This window comes from Micropterus dolomieu, linkage group LG01 (genome assembly GCF_021292245.1).
Source record: "Micropterus dolomieu isolate WLL.071019.BEF.003 ecotype Adirondacks linkage group LG01, ASM2129224v1, whole genome shotgun sequence".
In the NCBI taxonomy this organism is placed as follows: domain Eukaryota; kingdom Metazoa; phylum Chordata; class Actinopteri; order Centrarchiformes; family Centrarchidae; genus Micropterus; species Micropterus dolomieu.
In genome coordinates, this window is record NC_060150.1 from 17,798,311 (window position 1) to 17,816,324 (window position 18,014).

Here is an 18,014-nt window from a genome sequence, read left to right on the forward strand (position 1 = left end):
GTGGGGGTGTTTTTCAGCTGCAGGGACAGGACGACTGGTTGCAATCGAGGGAAAGATGAATGCGGCCAAGTACAGGGATATCCTGGACGAAAACCTTTTCCAGAGTGCTCTGGACCTCAGACTGGGCCGAAGGTTTACCTCCCAACAAGACAATGACCCTAAGCACACCGCTAAAATAACGAAGGAGTGGCTTCACAACAACTCCGTGGCTGTTCTTGAATGGCCCAGCCAGAGCCCTGACTTAAACCAAATTGAGCATCTCTGGAGAGACCTGAAAATGGCTGTCCACCAACGTTTACCATCCAACCTGACAGAACTGGAGAGGATCTGCAAGGAGGAATGGCAGAGGATACCCAAATCCAGATGTGAAAAACTTGTTGCATCTTTCCCAAAACGTCTCATGGCTGTATTAGATCAAAAGGGTGCTTCTACTAAATACTGAGCAAAGGGTCTGAATACTTATGACCATGTGATATTTCAGTTTTTCTTTTTTAATAAATTTGCAAAAATTTCTACATTTCTGTTTTTTTCTGTCAAGATGGGGTGCTGAGTGCACATTACTGAGAAATAAAATGAACTTTTTTGATTTTTGGAAAATGGCTGCAATGAAACAAAGAGTGAAAAATTTAAAGGGGTCTGAATACTTTCCGTACCCACTGTATATATTGTCTTTTCAAAAGGTGCTGTCCCTTCAAGCTTGTTTTGTGTGATATCCAAACCCATCAAGACCTGGACATAACCAATATTTTGTTTTCATACATTTCCACACTTGACAGACCTGTGTAGGAGCCCTGATCTGACTAGTAGCTTGTGTTGAAAACATGCCTGGTTGCACTGACCCAATCCATACTACACCAACACACACACATGCACACACACGCACACATACCTCTCCGCAGCGCCTGAGAGGATGAAACATACACACACCGTGTTACATGCAAAGATGCTTGTCGATGTGTGCTAACACACAGAGACAAGAATGCAGGGTAGGATCAGGAATACACACTCCCACACACACACACACACACACACACACACACGTAACCATACAGTTTTCTTATGCCTGTAGGAAAAAGACAAGAAACGGCAAACCACCTGCTGTGAACTACACATTCATTCTGTTTGTATTTTCTTCAGTTTGCTGAACTTGCTCTATTGATGTGCTGTTTGTCTACTTTTTCACTTTTCAAACTTACTTCAAAAGCAATGCTCTGTCTGCTCTCTCTCTCTGTGTTTGGTTTCCATTAACAAAGCGGTTCTCAACATGAGGATCCAAACAGGAATGGAGGGCCACAGGACGACTTGGGGTAGTTTGAGGGTCACAGCGTGATTTTTGCCACTTAAAATATATTCAGTATATATTCCATTTATAATGCTTTTATTCTTGGCTGTTAAATGCATTTATTCTTGTACAGCAATAAAAAAAGAACTAGTTGTATAAGCTAATCATATGGGGTCAAAGGTCAGGCTTCCTATGTTTTTATGGTGAGCACTCAATGTGGGTTAGTTGTGCCATCTTGTACAGTGTGCAACCACATTATTTTGTTTAATTCAACAGTTACAAAAGGCTTACAGATTAAAGGATTATATATATATATATATATATATATATATTAACTTAACTGATCTTTTGAGGGTCACAGAGGTGTTTCTCATGTACACATTTCAGATGCAAAAACCTCTGACTTAGATGACACCTGCTACAGTATTTGATGTTGTATGTTGATGTTATTAACAAAAGGTTGATCAAGGAATTTAAGCATATTTTATTACGTCATGGTTTATTAAAGCCAGAGTACTTCACTGATTTAGCCATGCCCCCCTACAACACTGTCAGACTTATGATGGACATAAAAATGATCAAAATTTATGCTGCTGAACCACATCATATTTTTCATTCTGTGCATTCTTCCAGGTTTTCCTTTAAATAAATACTTTCCTTTTCTATAGGCCTGACCTAAAGCTTTGCAAAATCAGTCTGTTGGTCCACAGTTGTTCTGGTCTTTGGTTGAATTTATGCATAAATGTTGATGTTGTTTTTTTGTTGTTGTTTTTTTGCTATCTATGATGTTGAAGTTGTGGAAATGTGATTTTTAAATACTTTCCCCTACTGTTTATCAGTCGAGAAAGATACTGGATTTCTTTTTGCTGTTTTTATAGGAAAAGAAACGTAAACTTTGGAGTTTTAAAGTTTTGGACTGACACTTCTTCCATTTTCCTGCAATCTGTTTTTAGTGTGGAATAAAGTAGTATTACTTCAGTGCAGCACCAAAACCATTTTCTTGCAGACAGCTTTGACGAAAGGAAGCCATCACTGACTACACATTATGTGGGCACAATCACATCAACTGGACTGAAGATGATACAGTATGTGTTTGTCTCGCAGAAGTGTGTATGTATGTGTCTGTTAAATGATATAGAGCCCTGAAGCTTGGGCTAAATCTGGTCTCTCAGTGCTGGAAATTACAACAATAGTGTCACAGCTTGGCGGCTCCAGATATGATCTTAGTGACCTGCAAGTGGTTTGTGTGCCTGTGTGTGTTAAACAATAGCACCACTGTTTTAGAAACGGTTTAGCATGGGTGTTATATCATTTGAACACCATCAGGCCATAAAGATGGTGCAGCATCTGAACACTGATTTTGTCTGCAAGACTGTATCAAAATAGAGCAACAAAAACACATCAATACTTATCTAAAGTGCACTAGGTTAATTGCTAATGATGCATTTGTTACTTTAGCTTGCCAAAGTTACAATTATTACCAAATTCTTCTGGCTGGTGCTGCTATTAGCATTCAGGCAAAATTAATGAAACAATAAGGGAGGCGGATGCCCCCCACCGTCACCTCACCTCTCTCCTCCGTCTCTCTCTGTGCCGCTGCTGAAGGAGGCGGCAGTGGCCTGAGCCAAGAAGGATTTCACCCAGGGCTGGGATTTAATGAAGGGCGTAACTGTCTGCAGTCGGATGGTTATGGGGGTTCAGGGAAGTAATGCTAGGGCTGTTTTGAGGCAGGGTGTGTTTTGAGAGTGTCTGTGTGGAAGAGGAAGAGGGGGTTCGTCTGGCTCAAACCACCTGGACTGGCCTAATTCTATGTCTTATAAAGGTTCTTACTTTTAGTCTTTCGCACAGATTGTGGAATTCAGTTTAGATCAGGATGAAGATTGGGAAAAGAAATTGTGATTATGGCTGAAGCCATAGTTTGGCTCAGAAAATCAAGTAAATAGGTCTAAGAACATATTGATACAAATCTGTGTGACTTAATTAGGCTTCTACTCAGTAGGTGCATGATGCAAAAATTAACAGAAAAAGTGAGTGGCTTTGCTTATATGAAGTCTCTACACATCCAATCATTTGTAAACATGGCAAGGAGTGCCGGTGTGTGTGAGAGGCCATAGGGATACTGATGTTGAGTGTCTCTGACAAAGAAAATATGATATCAATCTCTAAATATAAATATTATTTCTTGGAAACATTTTATTGGAGTGAATCACATTCCAAAATATAAACCTCACATATCTGATCTTGCAAAAAAAAACTCCTACTGTATTGTTTCGGTTAAACTAAACACGACATTTTTTTGTATTAAATATACAAACATATGCACTCGTGCTTGACAGGGATTTGAGCAGAACAGTCTGATGTGGAGGAGAACTCTGTTTTTTTAATTTACAGAATATCATTTTTACTGTTTTAACGCAAAATATGTTTAAGTAAAATGTAAACTGATGGGAACTGACTGCTGATAAAGCAGTCCTAAAGGAAGCTGGTAACAGCAAGCTTTGTATATAATCCAGAGTAAAGGGGATACTGTTTTGGAAGATATGTTGCGGTTGATTTTTTGAAATTTCAAAAACAAAATGCGGTTAAATTGGGGTAGAGACAGTCCCTGAGGCGAATATCACAAAATCTGGACAAATGAAACCAAAATTACTGTCTCTGCATGGCTAGATACCTCTAGGGGACTTAGAGAAAATATAGTATGTATTTATTTGTAATTTGGTTGAACCAGCCCTTAAGGCAACAGAGATTCTTAAGTGGTAAATAAAAGCTTAAAATATAATCCACCTATACTCATTCTGATAGCAGTTTAAGTGATGATTACTGCCTGGATTCACCCACCTTCCGATTCACCCAGCATCACTGATTACCACTGATTTGGATCTGCTGAGAAAAAGGTGGGAGAAATCTTTTTCTGACAAACACAAAAGCGGATAAACTGAACTGAAGTGGGTTTTTAGAAGGCAATTGTCTGGAAATGTAAAAGTGTGGATTTTTATCCCCTTAATCCTGTTAGATCTGGATGAAGATAGCAAGCAACGCTCTAATCTGTTCAAAGGTATGGAAGAAGGGATAATGGAGATTGAAGAAGATATGAGCGCAGTATAGTTAAAGAACTGAGTACCATGCTTCTCTCAAGTGAAGGATTCACTGAAGGTGCTGAAACATAAGATCTGGCAAGAAAAATTAGTGGCAAAAAACAACAACACACAAACCCATGATGTGCGCTAGTGACACTAAAAGTAAAAGACAAATGAGCTGATAAAGATCCCCAAACAGCACTGGCATTATGGAGACAACTTAATAAACAATAAAATATGCCCATGAGACAACCTGATAATAAGACAATAAGAGGAAAACTTCAAGACAGAAAAAGATAGACATTTTTTCTACACTATAAAACTTCATTTCTCTTCATAAAGCCATCCTCATGCCAGTTCATGAGAAAGTAATTGCCCTTTATTATGTCAGGGCCACAGACATTTTTTGACACTGTTACTATTGCTTGTCACCTCGCAGCACAGCTCCTCGCATCGCTGTTTACCACTTTGACAAGTTACATTATTCTTCCAACGCAGTTCTGTCACGTCTCCCGACAGTTCCTCAGCACCCAAACCAAATCTGGGAGACGCCCCGATGTTTTCCATCTCACCAACAAAAGATATCACTTTCCTTTGAGAGATTGCTGACGCTCAATGAAGTGTTGGCTGGACAAACGTTGACACATGTAACCACACAAACAAACTCGCAAACACACAACGTTCAAAGAGATTTCCTTACTTTTGTTGAGTAATTCTGATACCATTGATAGTGAATACAGCAGTAATAGAAGCAGTATAGTTGTAGAGGTTGTCATAGCATTAGTAGTAACTGTGGCAGTCACAATAAGTGACAATGAATGATGAGGTACATTCAACTAAACTATCTCCCCAGTATCTACAGTATGTGCGGATGTGCATCAGATTACATGATTTTGAATAGATAGAGAGAATTTCCTTTTTAAAAACATTTAAAAATAAAAAGATATAAAAACCTAAAACAAGTATAAGAAATATCAAATAACAACAATGATGCAAGAAAAGGGTGAAATTAAATAAAAGCAAGATCATAAAAATAAGTGTTAAGCTGTTTCTTTAAACTATCAACAGAAGTTGCTTGTCTTCTTTGTGATGCACAATTTGGTGCATAACAACAACATTTTCGGTATGTTGAGTAAACCAGCGCTAAACCACGCATTACAACGATTTGAAACATACTCAGAAAAGCAATCAAAGAGGTAAGAGGGTGCTGAATCATTTGGGGATAGTCCTCAACATTACAGGTAGGCAATGTAACGAAACCAATACTGGTGTAATATGTTCTCTTTATTAATGCTTATTAATGGTTTTTTTAGGCAGTCTGTTACGAACCAGCTCGTGGGAAAAGGGAAGCAACATGAACCAGAATGTTTTTGGTAAAAGTGCAAGTTGTTTATTTGCAGGGTTTACAAACAGAACGGAAAAAGGGCTGGTGGATGCTGCTTAAATCAAAGAAACAAATACAACTTAAAGAGGTCTCTCCAAACTGAGAGATAGACACTTGCTATTTCAAAATCAAACTAAACAAAACTCTCTCAGAGCCCTCATCCATAATCAAAATACAAAATGAGCAGCACCCACTATGCCTAGTGGTGTCTGGTTGGAGTCAGTTAATCCCACTAATGTCCTTGCCCAATCTCCTATCCACAGATCACAGAGTAGGGTAACACACAGACACTAAGATCTAACAGTTATAAATCACTGAACTAAAGCTCCTACAGCCCTTAACAAGTTTACCACCATAGAGCACAATACAAACACTTTTAAACACTTTAAACACTTTAAACTGGGGATGATCTGGAAGGCGGTAGATGATTGGAGGAGGTTGCCAGACACCACACCAATCAGATCACCGGCCGGAACCAGGAAGTAGGCAGGTCTCGCGCCAGCCAATCCTCGGCAAAGGATCGCACATCCTGCTTAACATAACACACAGCTGCACAACACAGATACACATACAAGGATAACAGAGGTAGCCATAACAAAGTCCAGAGTCCATTACAGTAATCCAGAGAAGAGAAAACAAAGGCATGGGTCAGCTTTTTGGCAATCTTCCAAAGGTCTAACTGTAGCGCTATTTCTTAATTGATAAAAAGCAACCTTTCTAACGTTGTTAATATGTCGTCAAAAATCAGTTTTTACTTTGGGGTTATTCTGTAGAGCCACCTTTTATAGCTTAATATCTGTACATTTGTACCAATTATAAAAATTTTGCTGTATTAGTAGCCACAGTAGTTGCAGCTACTACTACCTTTATTATTACTAATTAAGTTAATTAGCTTAACTGGCTGACAGTTAAGAAGGTGTTGGTAGATATTAAGATATTACTTAACTGTGCCGGTTTATTCATGGAATTACTTTTCACTGATAAAAGACTCATTATACAAGAGTTGGTTCCATAAATTCTATATTGTTTTATGGATCTGCCGGTGTGACACCGGCTGCCCATAAAGATCCGTGTGTGGCGGTGGCGTTTCCTTCAGAAATGCTTGAGAAAATGTAGTGTGTGTGGAAGCTACCGTGCTACTCGGCCAATAAAAGAGCTTTGTTACTGAAAAGCTATTTGATTCAGAAAATAGCGATACCACCAAGCTACTGAGAAATGTAGTTAAACTAGTAACTACTACTTAGCTACTTGTAGCAACGCTACTGCCCAACACTGCAAGTAGTATTGTTGTTAGTAGTAGTGGCATTGGTAGTAGCAGCAGTAGTTAAATAGCATTGTTCATATAATCTATTAAAACTGTAGCCACAGAGGCAGTAAATACTAGATTATTATTGATATGTAAACGTAAAAGTAATCACTGCTGTAGTAACAGTACATGTGGTAAATCATCAAACAATTAATAAGTCCAATTTATTTTATTGTACTTTTCAGACAGATAAGATCCCTTGCAGAACAGCAGCAGCTGAAGGATAAATGCATCAGTATGGATTTTACTCTACCTATCACTGTACTGTATGTTATTGTACAATGCTACTATATATGCATATCCGTCAGAGTACCAGTGAATTAAGTGTGGCCTCCCTAGACAAGAGTGTATCGTTGTGAGTGTAAACACGTCAGCACAGGGAGGAAGGTGTAACGGAGAGGATGTTGTGGATGTAAGATGCAGGTTGCAGATAAAAGCCGTAATCACAACAAATGACCCCTTATTATTACAGATGTTGAGGATAACATGTTAAACGTGGGAGAGCGCCTGAGGGGGAGAGGGGCTCCATGGTGGTTTATTTTCCTCAGCAACAGGAAAAAGAAAAAAGAAAATACCAGCTTATATGTGAGATTGCACCCACGCCATTCCCAGGTTACCACAGTTAAGGTACTCTTTGAAGTTTTATTAGTGCTGTTCGTCTGCCACCTCTGCCACCTTTTTTAAAATTGAAAGGCAAAATATGAACACTTCAAATTTGAAGCTTTAAAGCTGCACCTATCTTTATTTTTTAAATATTGTTAATAGATGGATGTGAAGGGTGTCATTTGTGTCGCAGAGTGCTAAAAAAAAGAATGAGTGAATATTTATTATTTTTCTTTGTTTCAGAGTTTTGTTTTTTTGTTTGTATGTGCTTTAAGTTTTAAACTAAGAAAGAGGACAATCTACTTCTAAAAACCCACTTAAATGTTTTTTTCGTCTTCATCTTTGTTTGTTGCTGCTTCTGCAAAATGTGGATCCTACTCTAAATCCAAGTGGACTGTTATTACACACAATTCTGTATGTAGTTTTTACATGTATAAACCACACACATGTATGTGTCTGTGCTTCCTGAGTACCTCAGCTGGAGGGTCAACACTGGAGGTGGGGGTCATGCAAGAGGACACCACCATTGCAGGTTTTAGATGGCTACGGTTTCAACTGAGCAGAGGCTTTGTAGCGTGGGATATGAAGCCCGACTCTAAAGCCGTAGGAAAATAAACCCAAACAGGGAGGAAATGTTGGCTTATCTGAGCTCAGGAACACAGCAAAGGGAAGAGATTTTTTTTTACATGTACAATCCTCTCCCACCCTCCTACACTCCTATCCAACTCCCAGAGGCAATTTCAGCAGCATATTATTATGCATTCTTTTTAAGCCATAAAAATATCTAATACGCCTCTCCTGTATTTAAGTAAAGCTTACCTTATTATATTATTGTGTCACATGTTTTCTATATGTTTGCCCCACAAATGCCAAAGAGTGTGAGCTGTGTGGGTAGTGAAAATGAGCTGATCTCCTGCTCCAACAGGACGTAGTGGTGGTCCAGGAAAGGATTATTTATCATTTAGTCTTATTTATAAGCATAATTTGTTTCTGTGGTGAAGTCTAAACTGTACTGCTGAACTTTGATCTTACTTCTTTGTCTTTTCTCTCCTTGTAGAAGGAATGAGCTGACCTCAAGCTGTTCAGAACAGGGCTGTATTACCAACCAGGCAAAATGGGCAATTGGCCTGGTTAGCCCAGAAGTCCAGGGGCCCTGAAAGCTCTGAGGTTACTGTATGTCAACTGGTTTGTGCAAATTTAATTGAGAGTTTCTTTGTGAATATGCATCACTAAAGCATGATATCAGCTGACACAATAACAGCCTTAAAGCATCTCCTTTTTCATTATCTAACCTTGAAACTGCATATTGATATAGATATTGTTCCAAAATCTAAATGTAACTGTACTTTCATTATTTCAAGCTCACATCGCAAGGTAGTATTTCAGCATAGAATGCCGTAGATCCTGCAAAGCTGGCAGACAAGGGAGGTCCACCAGCACAATGTTACACCAGGATTTGGAGTTTGGTATCTGGACCTTAATTAAAATGGGCAGCTCCCAGGTGTGAACAGTGTGTTTTTCACACTTTAATTCATAAAATCTTTAATTAAAGTTTACATTAACAATTATATAATGCACTCACAAAATGGCATTTCTCTAAACCATGGTATATTTTTTTTACCATCAAGCACTTCATACAGATTGTCACCTCAGTGTAGCACCAATTCCCCTCCAAATCTTTGGGAATGGCCTCTGGCCACAGCTGCCAGGCTTTTCTCTCAGCTGTGGAGCGTGCCGCATCCATCTTTCCAGAGAAGTCGATTCCGCTGCGGCTCGGTCTTGTCAGCCAGAGTAAACAGGGTTTTGATAAATGGGAGTCAAGGTGTGCAGTCACCTGGAGCCACCGTTCAAAGTCTCCTGCAAGTTTCTGTGTAAGAGTGTGTCTCTGTGTGTTTTTACAGCTGTGAGGTGCCTTTGCTGGAGTCCTTGCCCTATACTGATAAATTCCTGACTGATCCCTTTACCCGCTGGCAGCATAAATACACCTACAGAAATGCCGTTCACTCAGTCCTGGACTATCTCACGAGGCTGAGACCATGTAGAAACTGGAGACAATCTTACATTTACAAAGATTACAGCCAGAAATTTACAAAAAACTAACAAAAGTAATATATCCTGAAATTCTTTGCCTAGGTGGGCCAATCATCTCAAATCGGCCTCCCTTTTGGTTTGTGTGTAGCTCTGCATTGGTGAGTCTTTTATATGTATGGAACACTAATTGTAAAATATCACAAATGCAAGAAAGTGCTTTTGTATCCTCTTACAGGAGTTGGGATGAAAAAAACATGATGTTCCAAACACACTTTAAAAGAGACTGTACCCTTCTGTACACAAAACGTAACACATGAAAAAGGAAACGCACAGATTACTTAATTGGTGCCATTGCTTCTCAGTTCCAGTAACAAAAAATGTAATATACAAAGTATATTCCAAGCGTAAGAAGAGACTGTTAGGCTACATCACACTCAGCAATATTAATATCAACAGTATCAGATCAACAATAATACCTCCAATTCCTCCATCATTAAATATGAAGCCATAACAGATAACATAATGTTATTGCATGCTTGCTTTAATTTAACATATGGTACTTTTAGTTCCTCTATCAACAGACGCAAACCCTAAAAAAATGTGGTAGAATGATGCATTTAAACTGTAAAGGGTAGCAGTGGCTGCTACGCGACTAGTGTGGGATTGTGATGTGATGGAGAGCGGGGGACTTCTCTGACTTAATTACTGTACAAAATGTTTAAGTCTAACGTAGAGAAGCCCGCAGGTTTGGGGGAATGTAAGATAAGGCTCCATGTCGTTATTTGAAGTGGATAAATATAATTTTAAATGTGTGAATCTAGGTTCAAACGAAGGCTGTTATGTATATTCATATGTTCTTGGAAATAATATTTGGGTGTAAACCACAGATTGAAGTCATTAAACAGGTGCTGAACACTGCACTAACCTATCAAATGTTACACCTGCTTCCACAGTGTGAGCAACTTAATCACACAAAAAACACCTTGCATATTCAAAAGCTGTTCCGGTCAGCCACTCTGACAACAGGACTCTGGTAACTGTATGATTGCAATACTCTGAGCGAGAGCAGCTCCATGATTAAAAAAGAGCACTTGACCATCGAGGAGCACAATAGGGCCCTGACCTTCCTGAGTCTACAAGTGGACCGCCAGCCCCCGGGAGCTCCTCGCAGCGACCACGGATCTCATTTCAAGACACCGTGATTAAGTGCAGGCAGAGGCCTCAACAGCCTCTGCACATCCTCAAGAATTCAATGACCTGCAAGATACTGAGAGGAATCTGATTATAATAATACACCATTTGCCTCCCCCTTCCTATTTGAATACATGTAATTTCTTATTTTATAGGAGGGTTTTAGGCGACCCTTTTGAGGAAGTTTATTATTTTTTTGCTGTCCCTCCACATCAAGACATGTCAGAGGCTGAGGTCAGCTATAGAGTATTGTTGCCTTGCTTAAAATATAATTCCTATTTATTACAACTTTGATCATATTTTTGTAGTTTTGGCCTCATTTCTTTTGGTTATGGTAACATTGCACTCCACAAAGTAATGAGAGATCTGTCCAACAGGTAGGACACAGTTTAGAAGATTATCTAAACCACTTTATTTTGAAATGGTAATAATCCCATGGTAATAATCGCTCTCTGAAATAGAATAATTTCACTCGTGTTCTTTGTTTTAGCTTCTAAATACATTTGGCTAACCCAGGAGCCTGTCTGATTATCTGGCTGCTTGTGTTCCTTGCGCAGTCCGACTTCTGTTTATCAATGTTCAGCATTGCCAGATCTCAGCAATTAACTTGGAGAGTACAATGTCATTATCACCGATAATATGAATGATATCCAAAACTAGGACAGAAAAAGTCCCAGGTTGGATGAAACTGGAATTTCCCTTCTGTGGTACTTAGGGGGCAGATTTTTCTGTTTCCTATTTATTTGCATTCAGTGTGATAAAGATCAGTCATAGCTTTTGTATCTTTGTCTTGAATAACTTTTACCCCCCTCCCATCGACTCCCATCTGTAGTCAAAGTGAGGTCTGCTGTGAGTTATGTCAGATGGAGCGATTACCAGAGAGGGGGCCAGGAAGATAATGAGTAACAGATGCAGGTCGCTTGCTCTTTTTCTCACACTTCTACTTCATCTCTCTATCATTTCATCTCAGTTTTTCTCTTTTAGCTTTTCTCCCTTGCTCTCGTCTCTCACCCTAAATATTTTACCCTTTCTCTTTCGTTCTGCCTTTTTCTCAACTCTTTCGCTCTCCATTTCTCACTTCCTCTCTCAGTCTCCCTCTGGCCACCCACAGCTGTCCAGTACAAGGTGCTGGCGAACACTCCCTGGAGCGGAGGTGCACTTGTTCTTTCCTGCTGCTAAATAGCGTGCATCAATCACGCAGGTGTCTTTCACCAACGGCGGGAAGCCTCTTAACGCATTGCACATGCCGCCAGAGACAATCTATCAGCAGACAGGCAATGTTAATGTGGGACTGTAGCCAGGTTTTATGCATCTGCAGTCCACTCTGTCATTGTAATATCAGTGGAAAGTTTACCAATTCACACCATACATGCTTGAAGTCCTTTATGCTTTGGTTGTGTTTGTTTTGCCAGGTGAGAAAAATTACATAAATGAACCGAGATGCCTGAAAATGTGGATCTGTATCCTGTTCCAAGCAAACTGTAGTGGGGTTTGTTAGGAGTAAAAACAATCAGACAACCCTAAACACCAGGGATTAGGGGTGCGAGGACACACGCATACTGAATTAGGCCTTCGTGTGTTCTAACTAGTGTGAACACAATAGAAGGTAGATCATACAGAAGAACTGGAATGGATTTCAGGATCCCAAACATCTGGCTACTAAACAAGCAAGAAGTTACTTTAGTTAACAATTCCTTGTGTGAAGCTAGGCTTGTTTTTAGTAGATTTGTACAGTACATTGTAGATGGATATCCAGTAGTTGTGCAAGACTTCAAACAAAACCACAACTGCTTACAAAAATGTGACAGTCAAGACGCTTAACTCAGTTAAGTTTTATTTCAGAAACATTTGTGGTAAGTAAAGTTATTTCATATAGATCCAACATGTTCTCACTCCCAACTCGTCACATATTGACGCTTGGTCAAGGCCCTTTGGTGTCGCTTTTTAACACCCTGGATACCCCTTCTGCGTCACTTTTTTTGACATTTAAGGTTCCACGGTCAAGTTAGCATTGCTTAGCAACAACAAATATCCAACGTCCAGTAAAGTTAGCAACATTACATATGCAACATCCGGTTACACTTTCAAAATAAAATGCTAGCGTTTCGGAATATCGCCATTTTGAAACGGCACAGTATTAAAGTTGTGAAATGTTGCAATCTGGTTAGGTTTAGACACAAAAACTACTCTGTTAATGTTAGGAAAAGATCATGGTTTGGGTTAAAATAACTATGTACTAACACGTAGTTAACTTACGTCACTTGCAAAACTTCATTAAAAATATTTAATGTTGACTTTTTGTTTCACACGGGACACGAACCCTGGTCTCCTGGTTCAAAGTCAGGGTTATGGCCCTCCATCCACACCCCCCAACCACTTCCTTACTCAGCCTTTTCTGTTAAATATCACATACCTACCTTTACCATCAAAAACTGACGCTACAGGGCTTTCCCCAATGCATTGAACTATGACGCTATACGGATCTCCAGTGCGTTACAAAGTGACGCCAATGGGTCTTGACCATGCGTCCATATGTGATGAGTCGGGGAGTGAGAGCGGGTTGATAGAACAGGTAAACGGTCTATCCTGGAAGATGGATGATAGTGTGGGGAAAGAAACCTCAGCTCACGGCAAATTTTTGGTCATAGTGTGGCGTAAAAAACCTGCTCACGTGCAAATTATGTTACTCCACACGCGCAAAAATTAACCTTCCCGCGCACACGATAAAGTACTCGCGCTCAAATTCAACAACCGAGAGTTGTACAGGTAGCTGCTTGCACAGTGGAATCCTGCTCGCACGCAGTGGTCTTCTGCTCGCGGAGTGGTGTTTAGCTCACGCAGTGGATTTCTGCTCGCTGGAGTCTACATGACTTTTGGGGGCAGTGAGGGCACTGACCCTCTTAAGATTGATCACTTTCAACGTGATCACAACCAGAGCCGTTAAATAAGAGAGTTACGACACTCTCAATGACTTCTGTCAGAACTGTGGAATGTGGAAGTGACGCGTGTCACGGGGGAGCTGATAGTTCCAAACACTGAATAGTTCTGAAAACATCATGATTTATCATTGTCAGGTCTCTTGAGGAAAACCGCCACGCAAGATATATTGTTATATAATTAAGTTTCTTAAAGAAACTGATTCAGATAAAATATTTTTTCTGTTTTGTTTATTTATGGCGGTAATGCACCATTAAACTGGTTTACCCACCTCCAATAAACACAAAAGAAGTTCCAGCGCTGTATCCTATTCATTTTTGTTGTGTCCGACCAACCTACGGTTGCTGGTAAGTTGATGAAATACTGCCTTTTTAGACATTTTAACCCATTAACTGACCTCTTGTGAATTTAGTCAATAGTGGTATGTTATGTAGGTGGCTTTAGTTCATGTTTATCGGAAAATATGAACTAATTTCATGTAGTGGGAAAACGGTGTGGATTTGTGCATTTTATATTGAATAAATTTGGAACTACTCCAAATTCCTCTTTTCCTCTCCCAGAGAGGAGCAGGGGGGTTAAAAATCAACTTTCAACAGACTGCTGAAGAGACCCCAACGGAAGGGGGGGTGGAAAGTTGCTTTCTTTAACTGCTATGCCTGGGCAGTTGATCGTAAAACTGGCGCCTTTTTGATTCCGAAGCTGATAACGCGGGGCCTGACCAGCGATTAGCATTTCCCTGAACAGCCTATCAAAACTGCCCCCCCCCCCCCCCAAACACATGTAACCGTGGCAACTGACCTTGCTCTGGGTTCATTACCCCATCAAAGGGATACTCCTTGTCTCACCCACTTGTGACATAACCCAGGAAGCCGAACTTTAAATAACAAAAGAAAAAACTCAAAGCATTTAATTAAGTTTAATTAAATCTTTTAGTTACTTGATAACGTTTGCCTCTATTTGAGTAGTTATGTTACCATGTTGTTGCTATCTGTTACTGTTTTTATTTTCAGCAAGACACTCCTTCATCTAATGTGTAACCAATACTTGTTCACAATACTTTCTCACAAAATTCCTTTAGAAATGATGAAGAAATGTCATACTATACTCGCCAGCTTGAATTTAAGGCTGAACTAACTAAACTAAACTGAACTAAATTCCACACTTCCTAAGGAAAGATTGTTTTGGGTTAATCTAAGCTTTCCTCATGTAACCTGAGTTCCCCCAAGTGGACGGAATAAGTATTACATACCATCGTGGGAAATGCCGTTAAATGTATAAATATCCTGACCAATAATGTGACAATTGTTTCCTGTTTCCAAATGCTTAACTTAGAACGGTACAACCGTTTGACCATTGAGGTTTGATTGTGGAAAATATTTGATTATAATACGCGCAAATAGATTTCTTTTCTTTTGGACATTAAAGTTTAGAAAGGCAGTCCCTCGGGAACCCTGAAACGCCCTCTGGGGAACCACGCCCCAGGCAACAAAAGAGCGTCACGCAACGTCGTTCTCGCTCTCTCTGCTCTTCTGCTCCCCCTCGTGCCCTGGTCTTCCGCTCTGCTCTCTGGACGCTTCTCGCCAGAGAATGCCCTAAGAGTTCGGCCAGCGCAACAGGCCTTTGTTCACTTGAAGCTACACACGCGAAGTGCCGCGACATCGATCTGCCCCTCAGTTTGTTTTATTTTCTTTCTTTCTTTTGTTTTGTTAAAGTTATCAGTCCGTTAAGTTACACTGGACTAATTCAGGAACGACCAAGTTCCATTTTAAGCTTTTTCGTCGAGCCAACTTCACCGAGGTCAGACCAAGCCATGTGGTCTCGCCAGCGGCAACGAAGGAAACCTGAAAACAGCTGAATTGCCAGACGGAGGACGGCGTTTTCTTCAGTCAGACACGGAGAACCCCGGAGAATCCCTAGCAAAAAGCCAGGATCGGGCAGCTAGCGTGGGACCCGTGCAACAGGCCAAAGCAGGCCGTCGACAAGCTGTAAGACCTAACAAACATTCTGTGGTCAGATGTCCCGTAATGTTAATATTTCCTTTTAACTCCTAAACTCATAGCTTACTTTCATTAGTTCTCCTATGCCGTATGAGTCAAATGCTTCCCACAATCGAACCTCCATTGCTCGTTGTTCCGCCATTGTTTATTTTCCCTGTATTTAACCACCCGTTTATATCGCTTTAGTTAACTTTAGTTATTAATAAATTCACTGTAATCAGGAAACTGTGTGTGTTGCCTATTTCCACGTCCCTGCCAAGAGAATTGACCCTTTAGATATGAGACTGACTGATTGATTTTAAGATAATTTAGCGATTATTAACTAACTGATCTAATAATTGTAAATATAAACTAATAATTGTATTTGTAATTATTAAAAGCTACCTAGAGGTCCGGAGACTCTAGGATTGTAACAACTCCGGTGGTGCCCTGAAATGAGGAATAATTTTTAGATTTTATGAATATTAAAATTCATAATTGGGTATTAATTCTCATAAATTTATTAAAATTCATAACTAATTTAGCCATGCTACATTCATCAGATTCTAAGTGCAGCTAGCTAACCTGAGCAACACTTCACTGGCTAAGTTACCATAAAGTTAACGTTACTGCCTGTCAGTTTGCCAACATTTACTTTAAATGTCAAGTTATAAGTGTATGTTGACTCGTTGGCATTAAAAGTTTATCTTCGGTTATTAGAATTATTGTAGAAGTTAGCAGCACTTAGTGGCTGCCATAGTAGTAACTTAACGTTACTATGAACGGTAACGTTAGCTATGTGAAATAGATAACATGGCAAGCTTGTATCTAGCAAGGTTGTTCCTTAGCTAACGTTAATTCAGTCATTAACGTTACACACATTGTCCATTGTTGGACAGTGCATCGGCTGATAAGATCAGCAGCACAAAAAGCAAGTATATAAGTTACGTTATAACTGCAGCAGATAGATAATGACTTCATATGTTTTTCTGTTGAAGAGGCTGACATACGAAACCATCGGAGACTGACTTTAATGAGCGAGCAATAGCCTCTGAATAGCAAAAACTGAATATTTTAACCTTCATGAAGTTTTAGCTCGGTGTACCTAATAAACTGGTCTTACTGTGTTGAATGCTCTTAGTGGCCTTAATAGGTGCACCTTTACAATGTAATGCAGTTCAATACAACAGCTGTGCCATTATTTAATAAAATTTACACATATGAGCATAAATGTGTACATTTAATTAAATGTTTAATACTGAGGTTAAAATTAAAGGGTGTTTTACTGAACTACATTGTGTTGGATATATTTTTTGTCCTCCCTGTTTACATAATTTACATTATATATACATTATACAGAATATCAGAAACTCCTCTAAATATAATGCAGCTCAGTACAACACCAACATCATCAAGTATGACCTCAGTGATGAACATGTTAGTGAATTAACACTTCTATGTATGTCTGTGTAAATAAATCCTGAACAGTACAGGCATCATAAAAGCAGAATTCATGGCTGAACTGGTGTATTTATTACATTAGATTGTATATTGTTATATATCCCCACCAGAGCACTGCGCTCCCAGAATGCAGGGTTACTTGTGGTTCCTAGAGTCTCCAAAAGTAGACTAGGAGCCAGAGCGTTCAGCTATCAAGCTCCTCTCCTGTGGAACCAGGTTCCAGTTTGGGTTCAGGAGGCAGACACCATCTCCACATTTAAGAGTAGGCTTAAGACTTTCCTCTTTGATAAAGCTTATAGTTAGGGCTGGCTCAGGTAGTCCTGAACCATCCCTTAGTTATGCTGCTATAGGCCTAGACTGCCGGGGGATTTCCCATGATGCACTGACCTCCTCTCTCCTCTACTTTCTCTCCCTCTGTATGCAACCTTATCCCATTATTGCATGTTACTAACACAACTTCTCCCCTTTCTGGTAGTCTTGTGCTTTCTCGTCCCTCTCCTCTCTCCTCCTATCACTTCCTGCAGGTTTTCTGGCTCTGGAGCTGTGGAGTCTGGATCTGTGGCTGCCTCCCTCCCCTCTCTCTCTCCTTACATCCCTCTCTCTCTCTCTCTCTCTCTCTTTCTCTTTCTCTCTCTCTTTCGCTCTCTCTCTCTCTCTCTCACCCCAACCGGTCGAGGCAGATGGCCGCCCACCCTGAGCCATGGTTCTGCTCGAGGTTTCTGCCTCTTAAAAGGAAGTTTTTCCTTGCCTCTGTCGCCTAGTGCTT